General features: G+C 36.5%; 1 long non-coding RNA gene across 1 annotated transcript in view; it reads right to left on the reverse strand.

Annotated features, from left to right (window-relative positions):
* LOC120770308 overlaps window positions 1–25900 on the reverse strand; it is a 383384-nt gene that overhangs the window by 301423 nt on the left and 56061 nt on the right. The window lies entirely within an intron of this gene.

Below are 25900 nucleotides of genomic sequence, written 5' to 3' on the forward strand. Positions count from 1 at the left end.
GCGAAAAGAAGAAACGACTGGCGCGCTGTTGTTAACTCGGCTATAATCGCGTAAGCGGTGTCTACGCCAATTAAGAAGAAGAAGAAGTATTACCACATCGCCCACCTTAATATTGTCTGCCGGAGTTTTCCATTTATTTCTTTGCTGAAGTGTATGAAGATATTCATTTTTCCAACGATTCCAAAAATCTCTTTGAATTTTTTGTGCCAACTTCCATTTGTTTAATGTGGAGTAGTTGACATCTAGTTCGAGAGATGGAATTGACTTTATTGGTCTTCCTATTAGAAAATTACCTGGTGTTAACGCATCTATTCCATTATCGTCGTTTATTGAATATAGTGGACGCGAGTTCAAAGATGCCTTTATTTGAGCTAATACCGTAGACATTTCTTCAAAAGTTAATTTTGTATCTACGATGTGTCTTTTTTTCAATGGTATTTCATTCCTTTTACACCTGCCTCCCACATTCCTCCGAAATGTGCTCCTGCCGGGGGAATAAAATGCCAAGTTATTTGTTCATTAGCCAAAATTGGTGCTACATCTGAGTTTTGCTTTATTGCTGCTTTAAATTCTTTATCAAGCCACTTATTTGCTCTAACAAAATTGGATCCATTGTCCGAGTAGATATGAAGACACCTTCCTCTTCTGCCGAAAGATCTTCTTAGTGCTGCCAAAAACACGTCTGATGATAACTCACTGACTGCCTCAAGATGAACAGCTTTAGTTGAGAGGCATATAAAAACTGCTACGTACCCTTTGAAGGACTTTTGTCCACGTCCTTTTGAGCATCTCATTTGGAATGGTCCAGCGTAGTCAACTCCAGTATAAGTAAACGGACTCGACATTGATACTTTGAATTCTGGTAGATCGCCCATAATTTGTTTTGCAGAGACTTGTTTGTATCGTATACACTTACAACAATTTGGTATACAACTTTTTATTGCGTTCTTAACCCCGATTATCCACTATTGTCTCCTGATAATTGCTTCTGTTAACCGGTTTCCACCATGTATTGTAGCATGGTGTGCATCTTTAATTATTAATGCAGTTAAAGTTGATTTATAAAGAATTATTGGGTGTTTGGAATTATAAGGAAATTCTGTGTTTGTCAGCCTACCTCCAACTCTAATAACGCGATTTTCATCTAAAATGGGTTGAGGTTGACAATTTTGCTTGTATTGCTGAGCTGTTTGCCATTTAATAATTGTTTCATTTCGTCTTTGAAGAATTGTTTTTGTGACTGTCGAATGATTATATTTTTTGCTCTTTGTAATTCTTTTACAGACAAATTTAAGGAGTGTTGATTTTTTCTTTTCTTAGCAAAGCGTAATAAGTAAGCTACTACTCTTTGTAGCTTTAACCAGCTAGAATATCGATTTATTAGGTTGTCGATGAATTGAATTTCGGTTTTTGATGTCATTAGTATTGTTGCTGTGTTGATATCTGCAACTGTTGGCCATTGGTTTTCCGATAATGCTAGCCATTTGGACCCATACCATCAAATATTCATGCCTAATAATTTGGGAGATGATATACCTCTTGACGCTGAATCAGCAGGATTATTCGGATTGCAAATGTGTTTCTATCCATCGTGAGATACGCACGTTTTCCAAATCTTTTATATTTTCTAGGAAGATCGACCATTCTAAATGTAGACTTTCTGATAGCTGCTCATCCCAGTCAGATTGTTGCATCCAAAGTTTCTGAATGAATAGCTTTGCTACGATTGTTATTGGTGAGAGCCAACCCAGTGGATCAAATATTTGAGCAAGTTGTGAAAGAACGCTCCTTTTTGTGGTCTTTTTGGCATTTGTTAAATTAATTCTGAATTGGAATTCGTCTTGTTTTGGATCCCAATATAGTCCAAGAGTTTTCACTGTTTCATTTTCTTTAATTTGAATTATTTCGTTGTCTTCTTCCGTTTTTATATTTCGTGTTATGCTACTGCAGTTTGAAAGCCATTTTCGAAGATGAAATCCAATGATTTGAAGATGATTTCTGATGCCTTCTTGAATGGCTTGACATTGTTTAACTGAATCTGCGCCACTCATAAGGTCATCCATGTAGAAGTCTTCTTTTATTAATGTTTGGAGCTGTTTATTTTGACATTTATTTGCAATTTCAAATAATGTGCGTATCGCTAAATATGGAGCTGATGCAGTACCATAAGTCACTGTGGTCAACTTATATTCCTCAATTTTGTTCAAAGGACTTTCGTGCCATAAAATTCTATGATATTCGCGATCCTTTTCAGCAATTTTTATTTGCTTGAACATTTTTTCCACATCAGCAGTGATAACTACTTTCCAAAGTCTCCATTTGAGAAGAATGTCAAATATGTCTCTCTGAAGTTTAGGACCGGATAACATGATGTCATTGTGGCTTTTTCCGTTCGAAGATTTTGCAGATGCATCAAATACAACGCGTAACTTCGTTGTTAAACTGTTTTCTCGTATTATTGTATGGTGTGGTAGATAATATTTACCTTTTCAGTGATCATTTGCTTATGACCAAGGTCCTTATATTCGTTGATGAATTGATGGTAGTCCTCTTTTAGTTTATTGCTTTTTTGAAATTTATTTTCCATAGAAACGAGGCGCGCCACAGCTTGTTTGCGAGAATCACCCAAATTTTTATCTTCTTTAAACGAGATTTCTACAATAAATCGCCCATCATCATCTTGTTTGATGGTTTCTTCAAACTGCCTTAAACATGCATCATCTTCTTCGATACCGTTTTCATCTGGTATTTCCTCCAGTTCCCAAAATCGTTCTAGGTTGGTAGTCGTGGATGTTATTTTACTGAATTGTTTTTGTTTGATGATTCCGGATAAAATCCAACCGAACTTTGTTGCTTGTCCATGGACTCCGTTATTTTTTTTTTTTTACACCGTCTTCAATGATTCGGCTAAAAATGTGTCCACCAATTACCATGTCTATTCTATCTGCTTTATTAAACAATGGGTCAGCAAGTGTATAATTTTTCCACTGTTTCATATCATATTTAAATGATTGATCTGGTTGTGCAGTGGTCAGTGATGATAAAACTACTGCATCTACTTTTTCCACATGTTGGCTTAGGAATCTTGGTTTTATTTGCACCTGCACCTTGAATTTTGATTCGCCAACTACAGTATCTCCCAGCCTATGGAGTTTTGTTTGGATTTTTGTCCTTGGTACACCTAATATCTGCGCTGCTTCTTCAGATATTGATGTTATTTGAGACCCTTGGTCAATTAGAGCTCTTAACAATATATATTCGCCATTCGCCGCTTTTGCTTTTATCTGAGCTGTGGCCAGAATTACTTTTGTTGATGTGGATTTTGTAGACATTGATGCTTTACTATCCCCAGACTCTGGATGTAGAAGTTCGTTATGATTTTGCACTTTTGAACTTGCAATAGGTACATTTTATACTTTGCTGCCTTGCGTTGAAAAATATATGGTTTGCTTTATATGTTTGCAGCTTGCGGTTTTTGTACAATTGTTGTTTATCCTCTACTGCTTTTAATGTTTGGAAGTGCTGGTCCAGAAATCCTTGAATGTCAGATAATTTCTGAATATCCCTGGTCTTTCTTACAAACTGCTCATATAATCTGAGCCCTGCTTTGTCTAGCTTCCGTACAATGACTCGAGCTATAAAGGGATCAGCCCCTTCTGTTTTAACGCCCAATGACTTTATTGCGTTGAGGCATTCGTTTGTAGTGTCTAGCAGCTGCCTTACACTTTCGGCGTTGTCACTATTAATGACTGGCTGATCCATTATTCTGTCCCACTGTGTCGTGAACAAAATCCGTTTGTTGTCGTACCTTTCTTTAAGGATACTCCATGCTGCTTTGTAATTATCGGCTGATATCTGCAAATGTTGAATCAGACGAGCAGCTTCACCTTTCAAGCAAAGGCGTAAACGAAGCATTTTTTCGGAGCTAGATATTTGATCGTTGTTGTGTACCATGTCTTGGAACACGTTGAAAAAATTAGCCCATTCTTTTATTTCCCCATAGAAATTTGGAATTTTCAGTTTTTCCAATTCCAAATTATGACGAAATGCTACTTTTGGCCATTTTTTAGACGAGGGAGCTCTTTATAATATTCTGCTACTATTTCGTCGTAAGCTTCCTAAATTTCCAAATTAAAATGTTTTGAAAGATCACTGCTGTACATGTTTTCTATATTATTAAACAGCGTTTCCAAATATGCAATTTGATCAGAGTTGACAACCACTTCGAAACTCAATTCAGTTATTTGCTTCCTAAGGTTCTCAATTTTCCTTCTAAGAATAGCAAATTTCTGTCTGACGTAGTTTGATGTTGTTCTTGTGTGCCAGATTGAGGTTTCTGTTTTCTTTCTGACAATGGAAACTCAACTTCATCTTTAAGAGCTTGTTTGAATTGTTGAATCATTTCTTCAATTTGCTCTGTTGTGTTGTCATAAGAATTTGACTTGAAGTAGTCCTCTTCACCTATACCATCCGTCATTAGTTTTTCGTGGTTAGCGTCAAAATCTTTTTGTATTTTAATAATATATTTATTTAATTCTTCAACTTTCAATTTTCTTATCGATTTGCCCGCTATATTATTATACGTTTCAGGAATTTTTCCGCTATGTCAAGTTGGTTCTCAAGGATCTTTCCTCTGTTAATTGCCATGTTGACAGTTTATTTGTTTTTTTTTTTTAATATTGCGCTTTGGTTCTTCAAAGGGATCGTTGAAGGTTTAGTGATTGGTCGCCTAGTTGACCTTGCTGTGCCTCGACTCACAGCAGTTGAATATCTCTTTGAATCGCAATTAAAGGATTTTTGCGTATAGTCTTTTGCTATTACGGCTTACGTATTCTGTTCCTTATTCTCACTATAAGGCTTTTTATATTACTCATTTATGGAGTTTATTGTTGCTTGAGCTCAAAATATTGAGGCCCGAATGGACCAAAAATATTAATAAAGGTTATTGCAGTTCTGCGTCACTTATTCCCTACCTCGGGCAATAAGTGATAGCGAACGGTTCCTTTATCTGAAATTTTTATTTTTAAGTTTTCTTTTACCTCTTACCACTGGTGGGGGGAAGTAAGATATGTAAATAAAAATAATCCTTTCAGTTGAGATTGTCTTTTAAATCTGAATTTTACTTAGTATTTTTCTTGCTTATATACAAATTTTAAAACTATCTTATCTAATTAAATATATGTATGTTCTGTATGTATGTTACAGCACATTACATGTGGTTGTTTCCAGTATACAATTTAATACATGTGTGTGTGTGTGCTGTCATATAATTTATGTTGTATAGTTTGGGCTGTTTTCAAGTGCACCAGTGCATTTGTAATCAATTGCCCAAACCTAAGTAAATATGTTTATATTTCGCATGCACTCAAGCGTATTGCATTTAAATGCATACGTGCCTCATGTATGTATGTATATGTGTAGCATATATATGCATGTATATTTGGGTGTTTATTTATGTATGTATTGTATTGCCTCGGCATTGGCGAAGATAAGCTTGTTCAATTTATTGCCGAGGGAAAAAGTAATTGTCCAATTTTAGTGGACTGTATTATTATTGTTCAAGTAATTTTAACGATATGTATATTTAACATTAAATTTGGCATATCAAAATATTTTTTTTTACACAAATAAAAAAAATTAATGCTAAAGCTAAAAATGGGCATAATTTATATGAAAAAAGTTTACGTACACTAATGTACGTCTAAACATTTTAAGAAAAAAATTTAAGTTTTAAGGGTGCTTAATTAAGACAAAAATATCAATAAAATTTTTTATTTCTGTGAAAGCACATTCGATGCCATTATGTATGGAACTCGATTTCTTTTGCATGGCCACAGCGAGCACGTTTGCAGAACAATTTCACTTTCGATATTCATACGAAGTTCATCAACCGTCGTTGGCATAGATCATAGACTTGACGTAGCCCCACAGAAAATAGTCTAACGGCTTCAAATCGTGCGAAGGAGACACTGATAAAGTCATTCATCTAACAATGAGCCTCATCGTTTGAAGATAATTTTTCGATCAAAATGCGGATCATTTTCAAGTTGTTGCTGGTGGTCAAGCGGCTTCAGTTCTTACGTTGATTTAATCTTGTAAGGCTTTAGACCAAGATCTTTTTTGCCAAATTCGTCACAACGACGTCACAGAGTTGCGCAATGCTTGAGAACGACGTGTGAGATACTAATTAGGGTCTTCCTAAATTGATGCGCTAGCGGCAGAAGTATTCTGGAGACTACGTGCACTTCTTTGTCTCACTGGCACGAGATCATTTTGTACTGTGCCTGTGGATTAAAAATTATATACTAGACGCTCAATTATTTATCTCACAGGATGACCATATATTGGACGTAGCACTCTTAAAGTTTAGGCTTCTGACTCCGAATTTCGGTACTAAGTTTTAATAATTTCTACTCGTTGTTGGATCATTCATCTTTACATGAGAAAATGGCAAACTTTAGTGAAGAGAAATGTCAAAAGAGCAAAAAATGGCGTCGTTTGCTATCGCTATTGGTCTACTTTTGTAGCGTTGCTATTGAAAACGCCGTAATATATAAACATTTGCTTGCCTTGGGGCGTACTATTTAAATGTCAAATCTTTCTTCAGCTGTCAAATTGGCTTTCAAAATACGAACGGTAGCATGCAGTCCAAAGTTAGTGGGGAGTCAGTCATACATTTGGACTCGATTGGAGCACTCTAAATGGGTCAAAGTGGGATTTTTTCAAAATTTGCCCCTACCCAAAGGTTCGACCCAAATTGGGGGACATCAAAATTCGTTTTAGAGGTATGGTTCCTTCGGCAAAGTATCTTATTTTGATCCCTAGAATATGATTTTCATAGAGCAATGGGCGATTTTTAAATCGACCCGCCCTAATGTACATATATCAAATATACACACTAACTCTCTCCTGGTCTGCGCAACTAATCTTTTTCAGCAGTCGCTGCCGGTTGCCGCTTTTATGGTGCGGTCTGCCGATTGCATTTGCTCAGCCAAAAACGTGTCAAAATGGCAAATTACCGAGTGTTAGCGTTGCGTTTGTCATTGCAGGATGGCTGACGCACATTTTGGCAAATGCACAAAAATGTGGCTCATACACCGTGACAGCTGGCGTTGTTACATTTCATTCGCGAATCATTTACGCTATTAGCCCCCATTCACTGGTGTTAGATGAGGCAGGATGGTGGTGCTTACATCATTGATAAGGTGCTGGTGACAGCCTAAAGCCTAAAAGTAGGCTATGCATACAAAAGAGCCAAAGCCCCAAAACACTCACACACACTCATTTTCCCGGTATTCAGCCAGCAGTTGCAGCAGTTCATTTTGTTTCTGTTTAAATTTTTTGTTGTTACAATATGTGTCGCAGCGATAATTTCTTACTGTTAGATTTGGTTGCAAATTTCATGCTTGGGGCTTGTGAAGGTAAAAAAAATGATTTTATACGAATCTCGAAAAAAAACAAAACAATGTTGACAAATGGTGACAGGTCGACAGTGAACTTTTGCTTCAAATAATAGCGTTTCACCTTTCGTGGCTTCTGGAGCTACAAAACAAATTGATTTTGCTTGCTTCGATGGCGAAAGGGTCGTGCGCCTTTAGGTGGAGTCCACACAATAGCAAAGATAGGGCAATAGAGACCAACCTATAATAGTTAAGTACACATTTGTGTATATATTACTATAAAAAGTTTATCTTATATTATAAAAGTTCTTTCAAGCCTTAGTACAAGGTGGGTACTAGACTAGCATTACTTTAGGATTATTGCATGTCCTTTTGAGAAGTGGTTTCAAAACATTAATGAAATAAAATAATTTGTGCATGGTCAGACTTTGCACTTCTGTAGTAGTTTAAAATATTTTTTATTAATTTTTGTTTGAATTTGTTCTTTCTTTAGTAAATTTGAAGAAAGTAAAGTGTTTACGTTTTGAAATATGTATTAACACATCGTATTAGGTTTTTATTAATTAAAACAAGAAAAAACGTTAACTTTGACTGCACCGCAGCTAATATACTCTTCACAGGTGCATTTATTTTAGTAGCTGTGTGTTTAAGTAAATCTAAAGACGTAACCGGCCAGTGGTTATCATCAAATAATTGACTCCGATCGTTCAGTTTGTATGAAAGCCATATTCTATAGTAATCCGATCTAAAGAATTCTTCGGAGGTTACATTCATGCCTTAGAAAACAATATATACAAAATTTCGTTAATATATCTTACCAAATGCAAAAGTTTTCCACACAAACACTAGATTCCGATCGTTCAGTTTATATAGCAGCTATATGCTATGGTAAGCTGATCCGAAAAATTTCTTCGGAGATTACATTGTTGCTCTAAAAAATAACCTGTGCCAACTTTTGTGAAGATACATTGTCAAATGTGAAAGCTTTTCATACAGGAACATGATTCCGATCGTTCAGTTTGTATGGCAGCTATATTTTATAGTGGTCCGATATCGGCAGTTCCGACAAACGAGCAGGTACTTGAAGAGAAAATGACATTTGCAAAATTTCAAAACGATATCTTAAAAACTGAGGGACTGGATACAGACGGACAGACAGACAGACGGGCATGGCTAAATCGACTCAGCTCAACATACGGATCATTTAAATATACTTTATAGTACATATATATATAGTATATACTTTATAGGGTCTCCGACGCTTCCTTTTGGACAAACTTATTATACCCTGTTCAGGGTATAAATATGTTCGAAGTTATTTCGGTCTAGTTATTCTACTGTATAAAATATTAAGACAAACATTTTTTTCTTTCCTATGTACCGGTATGATATTGTCGCCCTGTCCAGTAATGTGTTTGCGGTTATAATCTTTTGGAATAGTGACTCGCTTTGCATCAAATAATGAGAGGTGATTGCAGTAATAGGGAGAATCCTTTTCAAGATGAGGCCAGCAAAATTATACTAAAGGCTTCTTTAACAGTATTATAAAATAACAAACCAAACTAAGTAAAAAATCAAGTAACAGTTGTCAAAAACATCAACTCCGAAAAAAGAATTGTCTCAAAGAAAACCACAATTCTAAGAAAACACCTGTTACTGCATGCTTATGTTATGAGAGAAATCATACTAGCAACACAAGTGACGCACAAACTTAGACTTTTCAAACTGGGGCAGGCAACTGTTTCTTAAGAACATTTAAGTCAAGACATCTCAATTTCCCTATTGTACTTATCGAAGTTTGCAGTTCAATTAGTGTAAGCAGTTTGGCAAACTGCAAAGTCTTTATTGTTTCATTTTTTATACAGCACGCTTCGATCATAAAGAATACAGCAGCAGCAAAAATACTATAAAAGTAGAGACGTATAAGTTAGCACCCCATACATTCAAAAAGTATCATATGATGCATTAATATCATATGATACGAAGTAATATAATATGACACCACTAAATCGCTGAGGGTGCGACACGTGTAGTGGCAACCTGTGGGAAGCGCTGCGTCAGCGAAGTGCCAACCTGTGGGAAGCGCAGTGTGAGCAAACTCCGTACCCGTTGCAGCGGCAAACATAGGTCTAGAGTTAAGTATAATTAATTGTAAATTTTAGTTCTTGCAAAGAATTCAATAAAGGAGCATAGCTCCCAAATAAAGGGGCATTGCTCCCAAAAAAGGATCATAGCTCCCAGAAAACATTTTTTTTAATAAAAATAACTAAACGTTTTTTAACTTATATACTGCTTTGCGATTTTTAATATCGTCTCAACTACGCTCGATTTATGTACAAGGTGCGTTCCAAAGTAAACAGCACTTTAAAAAAACAAACAGAACAAATGGTTTTTTTCGGCAAAATAAATTTATTTCTTTCAAAATAGTATCCTTCTGCTTCAATACAGCTTTTTGCACGGTCCAAAAGCCTGTCGAATAAGTGTTTTAGCTCGTTAGCTACAAGAGACAGGCAATCATCGCCATAAACTTCTTTCATCAATTGAAACGTTTCGGTAAAAGTTTTACCAATTTTGAAACAAAATTTAATGTTAGCTCTTTGTTCGAAACTCATTTTTGCACGATTACCACAAACATTTAGACACTTAAAACGCAACAACTTCACTTCCAATCTATGAATTGTCATGAAACTATCGTTGAAATATCGATGGATTCAAAAAGTCATGTTTACTTTGGAACGTACCTTGTATGTACCAATGATATGAACTACTATTTATGTAAACAGTCTATTCATCGACTTACCTTTATCCATCCACCGGGAATTGCTCATTCTGCAAATACAGTTTTATATATGGCTGATGCGTTAGAAATTTATAACTACAGTTCAGTACGCGCGGATAAAGGCCAGGATATGCGGGAGATCGCGCTCACAGTAGAAACTGTAAGAGAAAGAAAGCAGGTGATGAATTAAATATATAAAATAAAAGAAAGGGTTAAAAGTTTTACAAAATTCACTCAACTTGAATAAATTACAGAAAGCGCCTGAAAGGAGGACGCGCAACAAAAGACAGTCAAAAAGTGTTAAAACAGACTGCGTTGACGCCCCGAAATGATTTAAGCTTTCGAGATAATGTGAAAATTGTATGGAAGTCGGCGCTCGGCAAAACGAAACACAACTGCGGATAAAGTGCTTAAGGTAAGCAGTAAAGCGTTACATATATTAAGGCGTACGCACGTTTTCGTCAATTTTGCTTTCGCCATGTTTTACAGCACATGAAAAAACGATTTCACTTGAAAGTGAATAATTTAATGAAACCTTTCAGCGAATACTTTCAACAAAAGATTTTAATTTGGGCGAAAATGTGAAATTCATAAATAATATGTGAAGTACTTTGAGTACAAGAAAAAATTCGAGAAAATATAACCATATATATGTATGTAGAGACACTTATATACGAATATTGATGACTTTTGACAATACGAATAACGCATTCTAATTATGAGAAGAAGAAATAATGTTGATGATTCGGTTGTTTTTCTGACAATAAACTTAAAAAATTATAATTGCGTTTCTTCAGAAATATGTAGTGTAAGTTAATATGTATTCGCAGAAGTGTATAAGTTACATTTAAAATGTCACTGTTCTGTTGGTGCCTTTAATTAAATCAATAGAAAAAAACAAGAATATGTGTAATTTATAAACAAAACAATTTTGATAATAAAATAATTTAAGGGGGTATTCTCATGTAATCACTTCGAAAAATCGATTTTTATTATTTTATATTTTGACAGTAAAACCTATTGAAAACATGCTGACAAGTCTGCAGCTGCTACGTTTCTAAACGCATTTTTCTCGAATCATCATTTTCTGAAACTGGTATGGTCCTAAAAAAAAAGTATTCAACCGATTGCTTTAAAATTTACATATGTTCTTTTAGTCATTTATAGTTATCGTCCCTACCAGACTTGTTTATTTTCGAAAATATTTTCACATTTTTTTTAAACTATTTTTAACGAAAAAAAAACAAGACTTTCGTGACTTTTTTTTGAAGTTCGACATTTTTTTTATGAAATTGGTTATATTTGGTAGGGACGATAGCCGCATAACTACTGAATAATAATCCATTTGATTTTTTTTATTTCAGACAACATGAGCAGCGGCTATCACCATTATCAGTGAACTACTCTTTTTTGGTGGAGGCTACTTTGATTAAAAAAAAATATATATTAAAAATGTAAAAAACGAAAAAAAATATTTTTTTGTACATTTCAAAATACAAATAAAAATAAATAAAAAAATTTAAATGATTGAATTGGTCATATACTTAGCACACATCACTCTACCTAAATGCAAACGATGTTTTCTTCGTAATGTTACAAAATTCAAAGGCGCCACTTTGTCTAGACATGATCAAGGCGCCAAGCTAAGATATCGCAAAGTTTCGTCGCTTTTTTTTTGCTACTGTCTTAAATAGAAGGATTATTCAACGATCAGCAGCTTTTGGGAGTGGACACATATTTAGCACACTTCTTAGACTGTCGAAGTTTTTTAAAGTTTTAAGAAATATTTATTTTCGAATACAAAAAATTTTGTTGGTGAGAGATTATTTAATATAAAAACTGTGGTTTTGAATTAAATTTAAATTTAAATTTACTGATTGGATATGGCTAGAGGTTTGTGTTTCACGGAAGAAAAGCGGGCTATAATTGTGAAGTTAAGAAGTGAAGGGCAGTCGGTAACCCAGATTGCAAAAACGCTTGGGTGTTCAAGGAAGCTCATTTATAACGCAATTAAACATTTTGACGAATTTGGAACAGTTAAATCCGCGGTGCGAGCTCCTAGGCCTCGAAAAACCACCTCCAAAGGAGACAGTCTAATTCGTTGGATTTCAAAAAACGACCCATTCAAGAGCTCTAAACAAATTAAAACCGAAGTTTACGCAGTATACGGAATAGAGGTTTCATCAAAAACGATCAGACGTCGTTTGAATGAAGGCGGACTGCGTGGATGCATTTCACAGAAGAACCCGTTTGTCTCTAAGAAAAACTTGGAAGCACGCCTTTCATTCGCACGAGCCCACATCAACAAACCACTTTCTTTTTGGAAGAACGTTCTCTGGAGTGATGAATCTAAGTTTTGTAGATTTAGATCTGACGGTAAACGTTACGTCTGGCGCCCGAGTGACCAGCAGCACAATTCTAGGTATACACAAAAAACAGTGAAACATGGAGGAGGAAATATTATAGTGTGGGCGGCCTTTTCTTGGCACGGTGTTGGACCTATCGTTAGGATAACGTCAAAAATGAATCAATTTGTTTACAAGAACATGTTAACAAGACACATGATTCCATTTTTCGACGACCATATGCCTCTAAGGTGGCACTTCATGCATGATAATGACCCCAAACATACTTCGCGTTTGGTGAAAACTTTCTTGGAGGAGCAATGCGTTCCCATTCTGCAGTGGCCAGCTCAGTCACTTGATCTCAATCCAATTGAGCATTTGTGGAGTGAAGTTTAGAGAAGAATTGAGGGCAAAAAACCCAAAAATTTTGAAGAATTATGGCAGAACATCAAAAGTGTATGGTTGAGTATACCTGTGGAACAATGAAGACGTTTGGTGGAGAGTTTGCCTAAAAGATGTTCTGAAGTGATCTAAATAAATGTTTTCCAACGAAATATTGTGGTAAAATTTGGTTCGGAGCGGATTGCCAAAAGTTTTTGTAGGTAAACCAGAAATGTGCTAAGTATGTGTCCAACGTAGTAATCATTTATTCTTACTTTTTTTTGTAGCTTTTAATTACATCGTCCTTTATGTTATTATTTAAATTAATCTATCTCTGAAATATGAATATATGTGAAAATATTTAAGTTTTTAGTAAATAAATGAATTTTATGGAACATTTTTTCTTAAAAGTACGAGTGTGCTAAGTATATGACCACCACTGTATATGCGTTCACATGAGAGTACCCCCTTAATTTGTCAGTTTTGTGAGGCTCAAATTCTACTACATATACATATTTTAAACTTTTTAAAATATTCGAGTTTTTTATTAAACACTAAGCTCATAAATGACTTAAGTTTATTATATGTATATATAAAACTGTAAAGATATTAGGTCACAGTAGTTTCTATTTTTAATAACCGGAACATGATATATATTAGTTTTCCACGATTACCCAAAAGGAAACGTCGGAGTAGAAGATCAGCGTGACGAGCTGCGTTCATTTTATATTATATTTTTTTTTTATTATTTTAAAATTGTACCTATGCTAAGTATAAAATGCTAACAAATAATTACATTCTAATTAATTAGTATAAATACTTAAAAGCTAAATGTTAAAGAATAAACTTCTTGCGTTTCAACCGGATTTCTCGCACAGCAGTTTCGATCAGTCTCGGCTTCCTCTTTAACGTGCTGTCTGAGCCTTTGCAATTTTTGAGATTTCATTTACCACTGAATTCACGCCTAGATCACGGTGCAGATCTAACATACCAAGGAGCGTTAATTAAAGTCCTTAATACCATATTTTGTAATCCCTGAATGCTTACAATACAACTTTGACTTGAGCAACCCCATAGTTGGACTCCGTAGGACCAAACTGTGTTGTATGCTAACAATTTGTTTTGAACTGATAGAGTGGATTTTCTGCGACTGGGTAGTAAAGTTTAGCAAATTTCAAATGAAGCTCATTCATTTCATTTTTTTTTGGCATGCTCTTTCCAGCGTTTATATAAATCGGACGATACGTAGTTTAACTTGATGCTCCACTTAGATGCCCACTTAGCAATTGCATTGACTGCTTCTCCACTCGTCGAATAGATATTGAAGTCGACACTTTGCTAACAAAGCTGTGTCATCCGCAAAAGTCGCTGTCAGACCTTGCGTCAGATAGGAGGTCACTGGTAAAAAGCAAAAAAAGCATTGGCCCCAACACGCTTCATTGTGGAATCGCCGCATCTATCGGTTGCAAGTATGAGTATGCATCCTCTTGTTTAATGCGGAAGTATATTTCTTTTAAGTAGGAAACAATTATTTCGAAATATTGTTTGCGTAGCATGTATTGCAATTTGAGCAGCAGACCCGAATGCCAAACTTTGTCAAAAGCTTGAGACACGTCCAAAAAGGCCGCCGTACAAACGTCCTTTTTATTCATTATACTTTCAACTCAACTTCTTGTATGCAAACGGTATTTTTCACAGATTATTATTAAAGGCATCTACAATCTCCGAACATATTGTTCAGATCGGACGAGTTTAGCATATATGTAACTGTCTTTTACAAAAACCAAGAAAACTGTCTTTTTATGCCCTTTTATGCTATAAAAACTTTTATTGCCCTTTTTGACAGATCATGCGTGAGTCGTGTCGAGCTGTCATATTATTTTAGTTCAGTATTGTGGAACTAATGTCGATTCGGCGCAGTTCGAAACAACTCGGACTGTCGTATGGAATGACTTGGCACATTTGTTGTCGAGATCTTAAATTGAAAGCGTACAAGATGTATTTCGAGCCAAATTTCTATATTTCTTCAAAAATGACTTCACTTCCCATACATCGCATCAATCAATGGATTTACTGAAAAAACAGTTGAGCTCATAATATCAGGTTCTGGGCCGGTCGTTTGGCCACCATCATATCAGAACGTTAGACATTTTCCTGTGGGAATATGTAAAGTCTAAAGTCTATCCAAACAAGCCTGCTTCGATGCACGCGTTGGAGAAAAACATCACGCGTGTCATTTGCCAATTACCAGTCCAAATGCTCCAACTTCGGCTGCACCGAAGCTAATATACCCTTCACAGGTGCATTTCTTTTAGTAACTATGTGTTCAGTTAGTATGGCAGCTATATGCTATAGTTAACCGATCTGAACAATTTCTTCGGAGTTTACATTGTTGCCTTACAAAATAACCTGTGCCAACTTTTGTGAAGATGCATTGTCAAATGCAAAAATCGTTCAGTTTGTATGGCAGCTATATGTTATAGTGGTCAGGTATCGGCAGTTCCGACAAATGAGTAACTACTTGAAGAGAAAATGACGTTGGCAAAATTTCAAAACGATATCTTAAAAACTGAGGGACTAGATCGCATATATACAGACAGACTGACGGTCTACGGTCAGACGCTTCCTTCTGGGTGTTACAAACTTCGTGACAAACTTAATATACCCTGTTAAGGGTATAAAAATGCGAAAATATTTCCTTAGAATGATAATAGACATTAAGTTTGAACTTTCTAAGTTTTTTTTTTTTCTAGATCTCCCATTTAGGAATTAAGTAAAAGTTTAATTATATATGTTTCTACGAAATTAAATGTATAAATAAAATTTTTGTATAAACATTTGTATTTAGAACATATTGTTATATTGTATATTATTTTTGATCTCAGGGGAGACCAAAAATATAAGTCAAATTATGGTTTTGTTATCAAATTTGCTTATTATTTACTGAAATAGACTGCAAATAAAATGTATTTAACAAAAAAAAAAACAACAATATTTTTTGAATAATATTTGGTATGCCTACAGCCACAGAGTATCGTTTGCAGCTCCATATACATATGTATGTGTTCAAGGTGATTTCCTTTTCTACTCGTATTTAGTGTTTCAGATTTTCTGCAAGATCGCGTTCAAATGCCAAAAATTTCAATGAAATCCAAAAAATTAATGTAATGCTTGGTAAAAATAAAAAAAGTTTAAAATATGAATTCTTCTTCTTAATTGGCGTAGACACCGCTTACGCGATTATAGCCGAGTTAACAACAGCGCGCCAGTCGTTTCTTCTTTTCGCTACGTGGCGCCAATTAGATATTCCAAGCGAAGTCAGGTCCTTCTCCACTTGGTCCTTCCAACGGAGTGGAGGTCTTCCTCTTCCTCTGCTTCCCCCGGCGGGTACTGCGTCGAATACTTTCAGAGCTGGAGTGTTTTCATCCAATCGGACAACATGACCTAGCCAGCGTAGCCGCTGTCTTTTAATTCGCTGAACTATGTCGATGTCGTCGTATATCTCGTACAGCTCATCGTTCCATCGAATGCGATATTCGCCGTGGAAAATGCGCAAAGGACCATAAATCTTTCGCAGAATTTTTCTCTCGAAAACTCGCAACGTCGACTCATCGGTTGTTGTCATCGCCCAATCCCCTGCACCATACAGCAGGACGGGAATTATGAGCGACTTATAGAGTTTAGCTTTTGTTCGTCGAGAGAGGACTTTACTTTTCAATTGCCTACTCAGTCCGAAGTAGCACCTGTTGGCAAGAGCAAACCTGCGTTGAATTTCTAGGCTGACATTGTTGGTGGTGTTAATGCTGGTTCCTAAATAGACGAAATTATCTACAACTTCAAAGTTATGACTGTCAACAGTGACGTGAGAGCCAAGTCGCGAGTGCGACGACTGTTTGTTTGATGACAGGAGATATTTCGTTTTGCCCTCGTTCACTGCCAGACCCATTTTCTGTGCTTCCTTGTCCAGCCTGGAGAAAGCAGGACTAACGGCGCGGGTGTTGAGGCCGATGATATCGATATCATCGGCATACGCCAGCAGCTGTACACTCTTATAGAAGATGGTACCTTCTCTATTTAGTTCTGAAGCTCGAACTATTTTCTCCAGAAGCAGGTTGAAGAAGTCGCCAATAGGGAGTCGCCTTGTCTGAAACCTCGTTTAGTATCGAACGGCTCGGAGTGGTCCTTCCCTATCCTGACGGAGCTTTTGGTGTTACTCAACGTCAGTTAACACAGCCGTATTAGTTTTGCGGGGATACCCAATTCAGATATCGCGGCATAAAGGCAGCACCTTATCGTGCTGTCGAAAGCAGCTTTGAAATCGACGAAGAGGTGGTGTGTGTCGATTCTTTTTTCACGGGTCTTTTCCAAGATTTGGCGCATGGTGAATATCTGGTCGGTTGTTGATTTTCCAGGTCTGAAGCCACACTGATAAGGTCCAATCAGTTTGTTAACAGTGGGCTTTAATCTTTCACACAATACACTCGATAGAACCTTATATGCGATGTTGAGGAGGCTGATCCCACGGTAGTTGGCGCAGATTGTGGGGTCTCCTTTTTTATGGATTGGGCATAGCGCACTTAAATTCCAATCGTTGTCAGTTCTTCGCCGCCGTGTTTGAATAGCTCGGCCGGCAATCCGTCGGTCCCTGCCGCTTTGTTGTTCTTCAGGCGGGCAATTGCTATTCGAACTTCTTCATGGTCGGGCAATGGAACGTCTGCTCCATCGTCATCGATTGGGGAATCGGGTTCGCCTTCTCCTGGCGTTGTGCGTTCACTGCCATTCAGCAGGCTGGAGAAGTGTTCCCTCCATAATTTAAGTATGCTCTGGGCATCGGTCACTAGATCACCTTTGGGGGCTCTACAAGGGTATGCTCCGGTCTTGAAACCTTCAGTAAGCCGCCGCATTTTTTCGTAGAATTTTTGAGCATTACCCCTTTCGGCCAGCTTATCAAGCTCTTCGTACTCACGTTGTAAGGAAATAAATACAAAGAAAACTGTGTGTGACCGCCAGTCGTTGTCTGGCGTACTTGGCCAAAGCTATCATTGGAAATGAGTGAGATGAGTTGCCGTTGTACTGACGTTGAAAATCGATATTAATATTAAGATATGTGGGTATAGTCCGATGGAAGCAAGTTCATTGATGCTTATCAACTCGAATGGGAATTGAATTTTATTTAAATTACCGGAGAGAAACTATATATAAATGTTATGAAGGCAAAGTTTGATTAGTTTGAATGGAAAGGTGAAGTAGACTCAGGTCAAGTTGAGATATATGCGTTTGCATGTAAGTATATGTGTGTCCCTATTTTAACAAGGAAGTTGCTAAGTTGGGCGGAATTGTAAAATATTTACGGATGACGATAAACTAGTTAGGAACTGAAAATTATTGCAACTCGAATTTGACGAACGAAGCAAAAGGTAATGTGAATACTTTTCTTGAAAATGTCGTCCTTTAAAAATATCATATTGAAGGTATAATTTAAAAAATACCAAAAATTATGCTATTTGTATAAAACTATTGTAATTTACAGCTGTCTTGCGACTAGGTATAAATATGACTCTATATTTTACTTATCCACCATGGATCTGCAAGGCAAATTCTGAACTAAACCTAGACCAAATGGTTATGTTTGCAAAAATACCTAACTGGCAGAAAAAAAATTCCCGAGTTCTATCCTGATAAAATGCAGCTCCGAAGTACCCTGTCTGGCAAGCTGATGAGTAATGCTGTCCAACAGGAAAAACAAGAATCTTCGTCATCAAATACCTTCCCAAAACCTATTGGCTCTGCTAAAGAAGATTGAAGCAGATTTTTCGTTTTAGAAGATATGTGGATACGGGAACCCAATACTGATCACTCTATATTACATTCGTGTTTGAGATTAGGAAAGGAAATGGAAACCAAAACTTTCTTAAGACAAATAACAACTAGAATATACAATACTTTTAAAGCTCTCTGCTTGATTACTTTGAGCAATTTATGGATGAATTTATTACGAAACCCTTATAAGTACATTTCATGTTATTCCAGTAAGGAAAATTAAGAGTTTTAAGTTGTATAAAATCGAAAGTCGTAAAATATACTTTAAAGGCTCTAAGTTAGTCGTTGAAGCGTGAATCTTATTCTGTTCCAAACCGTCTAGCTAATTATGCAAAGGAATAGGGGATTTTGGGTACTTCCTATTAGATTTTTTAACTATAAAACTCTCTCCTCTGCAGAACTTAATTTTTAACACTTGTAAGGTTTTTGAAATATTTTTGGACTTCTATAGCTACTCATATTGCTAAACTGGTAAGAAAAGGGTTTGATTCGTACTGCAAATTATTTTACAACCACAAAGGCTAATTTCCTTCCCTTAATTTTTTTGTACTCATTTCATCACCTGCTTCATCGACTACGCCAGCTTCAACACCGCGCTTGGTAGCGCATCGTCGCGCTTAGGAAAATAATAATAATAATATGATAACGGCAGCGGAGAGCACTTAAGTTACACATAATCTTATATATAACAAGTAAGGAAGGGCTAAGTTCGGGTGTCACCGAACATTTTATACTCTCGCACGATAAAGCGATAATCGAGATTTCATTATCAGTCACTTACATATTTTTCAAATACCGTATTTGTGTAAAGTTTTATTCCGCTATCATCATTGGTTCCTAATGTATATGTATACTCGTATTATACAGAAAAGGCATCAGATGGAATTCAAAATAGCGTTATATTGGAAGAAGGCGCGGTTGTGAATCGATTTCACCCATATTTCGTACATGTCATCAGGGTGTTAAGAAAATATTACATACCGAATTTCATTGAAATCGGTAGAGTAGTTCCCGAGATATGGTTTTTGGGCCATAAGTGGGCGACGCCATTCCCATTTTCAATTTTTAAAAAAAGCCTGGATGCAGCTTCCTTCTGCGATTTCTTTCGTAAAATTTAGTGTTTCTGACGTTTTTTGTTAGTCGGTTAACGCACTTTTAGTGATTTTCAACATAACCTTTGTATGGGAGGTGGAGAGGTTATTATCCGCTATTATCCATTTTTGAACTGTATATGGAAATACCTGAAGGAAACGACTATATAGAATTTCGTTGACATAGCTATAATAGTTTCTGAGATATGTACAAAAAACTTAGTACTGGGCGGGACCACGCCCACTTTTCCAAAAAAATAACGTCCAAATATGCCCCTCCCTAATGCGATCCTTTGTGCCAAATTTCACTTTAATATCTTTATTTATGGCTTAGTTAAGACACTTTATAGGTTTTTGGTTTTCGCCATTTTGTGGGCGTGGCAGTAGGCCGATTTTGCCCATCTTCGAACTTAACCTTCTTATGGAGCCAAGAAATACGTGTACCAAGCTTCATCATAATATCTCAATTTTTACTCAAGTTACACCTTGCACGGACGGACGAACGGACAGACAGACATCCGGATTTCAACTCTACTCGTCACCCTGATCACTTTGGTATATATAACCCTATATCTGACTCTTTTAGATTTAGGACTTACAAACAACCGTTATGTGAATAAAACTATAATACTCTCCTTAGCAACTTTGTTGCGAGAGTATAAAAATGAATCACAAAATGTGTTGCTAAGCGCATAACTCAACAACGCCTGGACCAATTTTGCAAATTCTTTTTTTTTAAATGTTCGTTGAGGTTCAAGGATGGTTTTTATAGCGACAAAATTCGAATAATTTCCGGGAAACCCCTAAAAACAGCCTTTTTCTTTTTCCCATACAAACGAATGAATGTTTGTTTGTTAGTAACGCTAATGCTCGAGAACGACTGAACCAATCTCTATGAAATTTTCAGAGGTTGTATGCTGGGGATCGGGGAAGGTTTAGGCTAGGTGCGGAATTATGGATCGCGTTCAATCAGCAAGCGATCGTCGCGATGTCAGAGCACGACTTTTCAAACAACAGTTACGATGTTTGATGGATTCTGATGTGATGCTGTTAGATGCTAGATGTACTACATATGTTGAGAGAGAGATTTGCCGCACGCACACATTCTTTTTGGATGGTGGATGGTGGTTACACCAGATAAAATTGATTAAATCATTTCTGCGGAAATTCCTGATCCAGAGAAAGATCCAGTATTATACGAAGTGGTGGAAACCAAAACCACAACCCCACTTCGGTTTGTATGCCTGACAATAAATGCACGAAACCCTATCCACGTGCTTTTCTTTCGGAAACACGAGACGACAATGGCAGAACTTTCAGCATTCAATTTAGAGGAGTGAGTATCGAAGTTGACAACAAATGAATCGTATTATATTCACCTTTATTATCTAATTCACATTCAAAACTCATATCAATGTTGAGTATTGCGGTTTGATGAAATCGATAAATTACGTTTGTAAGTATGTCACCAAATGGAGCAACATGGCGGTTATTGTTCTTGAACGATTCGGTCGATACGTGAACTGCAATAAAGCGCTTTGTAGGATATTTACTTTTCCTATTCATGAACGTTTTCCGACTGTTGTGCGTCAGGCAGTTAATTTGGAGAATGGCCAAAGAGTGTACTTCAACCCAGAGAATACAGTACAGCTAGTGAAAACACCGCCAGCGATAAAATTAACATTGACGAGTTTTTTTTTCAACTTTCGTCAGTGATCCGTTTGCGAGAATATCTATTCGGAAATGCCTTGATATTAGACATGGAATGCATCGTCGAAGAAATGGTTACGTAGAAAGCAAGGTCAACCAGTAGATGGACATCCAGGTGTGTTCTCAACTAATGCCTTAGGACGAATTTACACAATCCAACTGAAAAACGACGATTGCTTCTACCTTCGGTTGCTGTAAATGTATGTGGTTCACCTTCATTTGAGTCATTGTATACTGTGAATGGGACGGTGTGTGCGACTTTTCGAGAAGTATGCCAGCAATTACAATTGCTGGAACATGATTCTCAATGGAATCAAACGATGGACGATTCGATAGCTACTTCGCATGCCACTGAAGTTCGCACACTTTTTGCGATGATCAATTCGTCATATCAACCTTCAAATCCGCGTCAATTATGGAATATGAACAAAAATTACACTGCCGAAGGCATTTTACATATTCGATAAGAATTGGAAATAGACAAATTCTGGTTGATACTTCCAGTGGTTTGATATCAATGCCATCTACCGTTTGTCAATTCACTTCAACGAAATATGAACTCATTGCGAATGTTTATGACCCGTCGAAAATACGAAGCCGTGAATTATCCAGTGGAATTTCTAAAATATTTGGAGAGGCTTGGTATGCAGCCGCATTTCGCAATCTTCATGCGCCGAAATTTTGTAATGGAACCCTACTGATTGTGCCATAGCTATCAAATACAAGGAGCAGAATGCTTGATTCTACAAATTCCTTTGAGTTCCAACCATTTGCCATTTCAGTTCGAACGTATTCAGTTTCCAGTAAAAATTGCATTTGCGATGACAACCAACAGGACATTCGCTAGAAGTGTGTGGCATAAATCTGGAAATGCCATGTTTTTCACACAACCAGTTTTACGAGGCGTGTTCACGAGTTGGAAAACCATCTTCTCTGTACATTTACGCACCGGAACAGAAACCGAAATATGTTGTTTATCAAGCTGCATTACATTAAAAAAAATTCAGAAAAATCGAAAATAAGTGATTTTTAACACAACGTAAATTCAACTTTTTTTCATTTTAAAACACATAATTTCACGCAGGCCTACGCCTGCGGGGTCAGCTAGTCTATATATATATAAGAAAGTTGTTGTTAGTTACACCATTTATAACTCAAGAATGGCTGAACCGATTTGGCTCAAAATTGGTGGAGAGGTAGCTTAGAACCAGGGTAAGGACGTAGGATACTTTTTAATCCTCTATGTTAAAATTTAATATAACTTATAAATACAAAAATTATATTTCAAATCATAAGCATTTTTTTCAAAATTCATTTTTGGAAAAATTATTTCAATATTTTATTACTTGAAAAAAAAGGAAGAAAACACAAAAAATAGTAATTAAACCCCATACTCGATACTATTTAAAACGTGAAATAGCAAAACGCAGCTGAAAGGTTGATGTGTTTGTTTCGAATCTCTATTAGCTTATTGTACTTCTATAGTAGGGTGGGTCGATTCCGGACTTTTTTCGATTCGGGATTTCTAATAGTAAGTTGCCTTAGTACTTCCTGATTCCAATGCAACTTTTTGTTTTGAGATCGGATTACATCTTCAACCCCACCTCCGGCCTTGAAATTTCAGAAATTCGCCTAAAATCGTGAAATTGTCTACCTAGCGCCTGAAGTACGCATCTCATGGCAAAATGTATAAAACAAAAGTTATTTGTCACGTCATTTGCTACCGAAATGGTATATGTGATCATGGCCGCAGGACGAACCGTTCCCGAGATACGAGCGAAAAGGCGGTGCGCCACAGCGCAAGGTTAAAATTGTTGCAGCTCTCAGCAAACCTGTATTGGTCACCCAGAACCCACCGCGTGGAGGTGGCTGCTCTTCGGGTTCCTCCCAAGCCCAACCCAACCAACCGACCATATGTCAGGCTTGTTTTAGTCTGAATCTGTGTCAAATTTATTGATAAAATCAGATTTTGTACTAAACTTTGGCACTTGTTGCCTAGATTTCAGTGTAGAGCGTATAAAACGACCACGAGATTGGGGGCCAATACTTTCGAAGATGCCTCTGTCACCAGTTTGACGGATCTCTCGACTGCCACGGTGTGAGAGGGGAATTCACTAAATTTCCATACCTCTGCAGTGTCTCCCGACAGCCCTTTTATGAGTTCTTCGTTAGAAACTGAACAAAGAACTGGTGGAACAGTCAAGGTACTAGTGTTCCAGTTAATCATATCGTAATAATTATTAGCTGTTGAGAGAATATAAGTGATAGCACTCGGCGAAATCAACGACAAGAGTGAAGGAACTCGATGAAAAAATATTTATGTGGTGACCAGTCCGAACGTATCGTGTGGCGCAGGGAAATTATTTTTTTTTTTCGCCAAACAAGCTTCTATTTAATTTTATCATAGTTGAATCATTATCAGTTACACAAGCAGAAACTTTATTTATGGAAACGTTCCACTCGTTGAAAAGTTTAAACATAGTTTCTTCAAAATAAGCTGCTGTATGACTTTCGTGTAGTTCGACTACTCCTAATGTCCCACTCAACAAACGTAAATTGTCTAAAAAATGAATTGTTACCCCAAGGAACGACTGATTTTTCATTGTCTCCGTCCATATGTCATACGTTGAGAGCAATAACTGTCGCACTTTTCCGTATATACTCTTTGAAAATTGAAGATAGCGCTTCATATTTTTCATCCACTCGTAATTTTATTGTTTCTCTCTACTTGGAACTTTAAAAAGCGGAACCAGTTCTTTCATCATCTGCAGAAAACCTTTTCCTTCTACGGTGGAAAATGGCTTGTTATCCATTATAATATATTTCACAATTGCTTCAGTAATTTTCCTTGATTTAGGGCCATCTTGATAAGAAATACTTTTGACCTGTTCAAAAAAGTCTTTCACATTTGCAGTACTTAAGGAGTATATGTACTAGGAGACGATTCAATACATGCAGTCTTCTTATTACTATTGTCGGATAACTCACTTGACGCTGTCGTCCCAGCGGTTGGTGATATGTTACTTATTTCAGAAATTTTTCGCTGCTTTGGTTCCGAGTGCGGCGTAGTTTCAGAGGAGCATTCTGCATTATCAACTTGATCGAGTAGTACCTTTTTATGTACATTCTCAACGTGACAGTGAAGATTCGACGTGTTACCTGTTGTTTTTTATATCTTGTTGCAGAGTTTGCATGTGGCGGAAGCATCTGAATTTCTTATAAAGAAGCTCCAGACCTTGCTTTTTAATTTTGAAAGCAGCATTTTGAAAATCTGAAATATTATGTACATATTTAAACGTCTAACGCAATTATTTACATATATTTTATATTCACTACACCTGTAATAAACTTGTGATTGACAACAGATGAATTCGAAAAAAAACTTATATTAGCTCAAAAACAACTTCTAACACACATAACACAAAATAGACTGTCACACAAAATGTATTTTCGATTTTTCGTAAGACTTATTTCGCATTAATTCATAAGCGAATTCTCAGTATTATTTAAGTGCACATTCAACCAACGAATTCTTCGTATTTTACAACAAAGCACATGACAGTTTGCTAAAGCGTTTCGAAGCAGATGTTTTCGCATTAATACCGAGAAAAAGTGCTGCAAAGATGTGGAACAAAATTTGAAAAAACATCGACATAAAACATCGATCCAGGCAACATCGATGTATCGATGTTTTTAGAATCACAACATCGATGGCAAACATCGATGCTTTTTGACAAAAACGTCGATGTTTCAGAAACATCGATTCATCGTTTGCATCCCTAATCACACCGGTGGCGTATATGTATGTACATTTAATGGTGAAAAGCAATACATATTTAACTAAACGGCGACGCAGGCGTCTGTATGAATTCGTATGTAATCTATATATCTGAAATGCAAAATAACGTAACAACATTTTCGGAAATTTACAGTGGCATGAATGAAACACGAAATAAAATGGAACACGAGTGAAAAAAAAGTTTAATATTGGTTGAAACTGGTTTACATCTGAGCGCTGAACCTGAAAATGTTGAACATATGTAATGTTATGTATGTAATTTGAAGTAGTGAAGCGTAATCAATAAGACACTCAATTTCGAATTTTATTATACGTTATTTTGCATTTCAGGTGACGATATACATACATATGTATAAAAGAAAGTTGTTGTTAGTTACACCATTTATAACTCAAGAACGGCTGAACCGATTTGGCTGAAAATTGGTGGGGACATAGCTTAGAACCAGGGTAAGGACATAGGATAAATTTTATCTCTTTATATCAAAAATGAACACAACTCATAAACACAAAAAGTATGTTTCAAACAACTAGAGGACTGTCCACGCTTCACTGTGGCATCAGTCTATTGGGATGCA

This window comes from Bactrocera tryoni, chromosome 3, assembly GCF_016617805.1.
Source record: "Bactrocera tryoni isolate S06 chromosome 3, CSIRO_BtryS06_freeze2, whole genome shotgun sequence".
In the NCBI taxonomy this organism is placed as follows: domain Eukaryota; kingdom Metazoa; phylum Arthropoda; class Insecta; order Diptera; family Tephritidae; genus Bactrocera; species Bactrocera tryoni.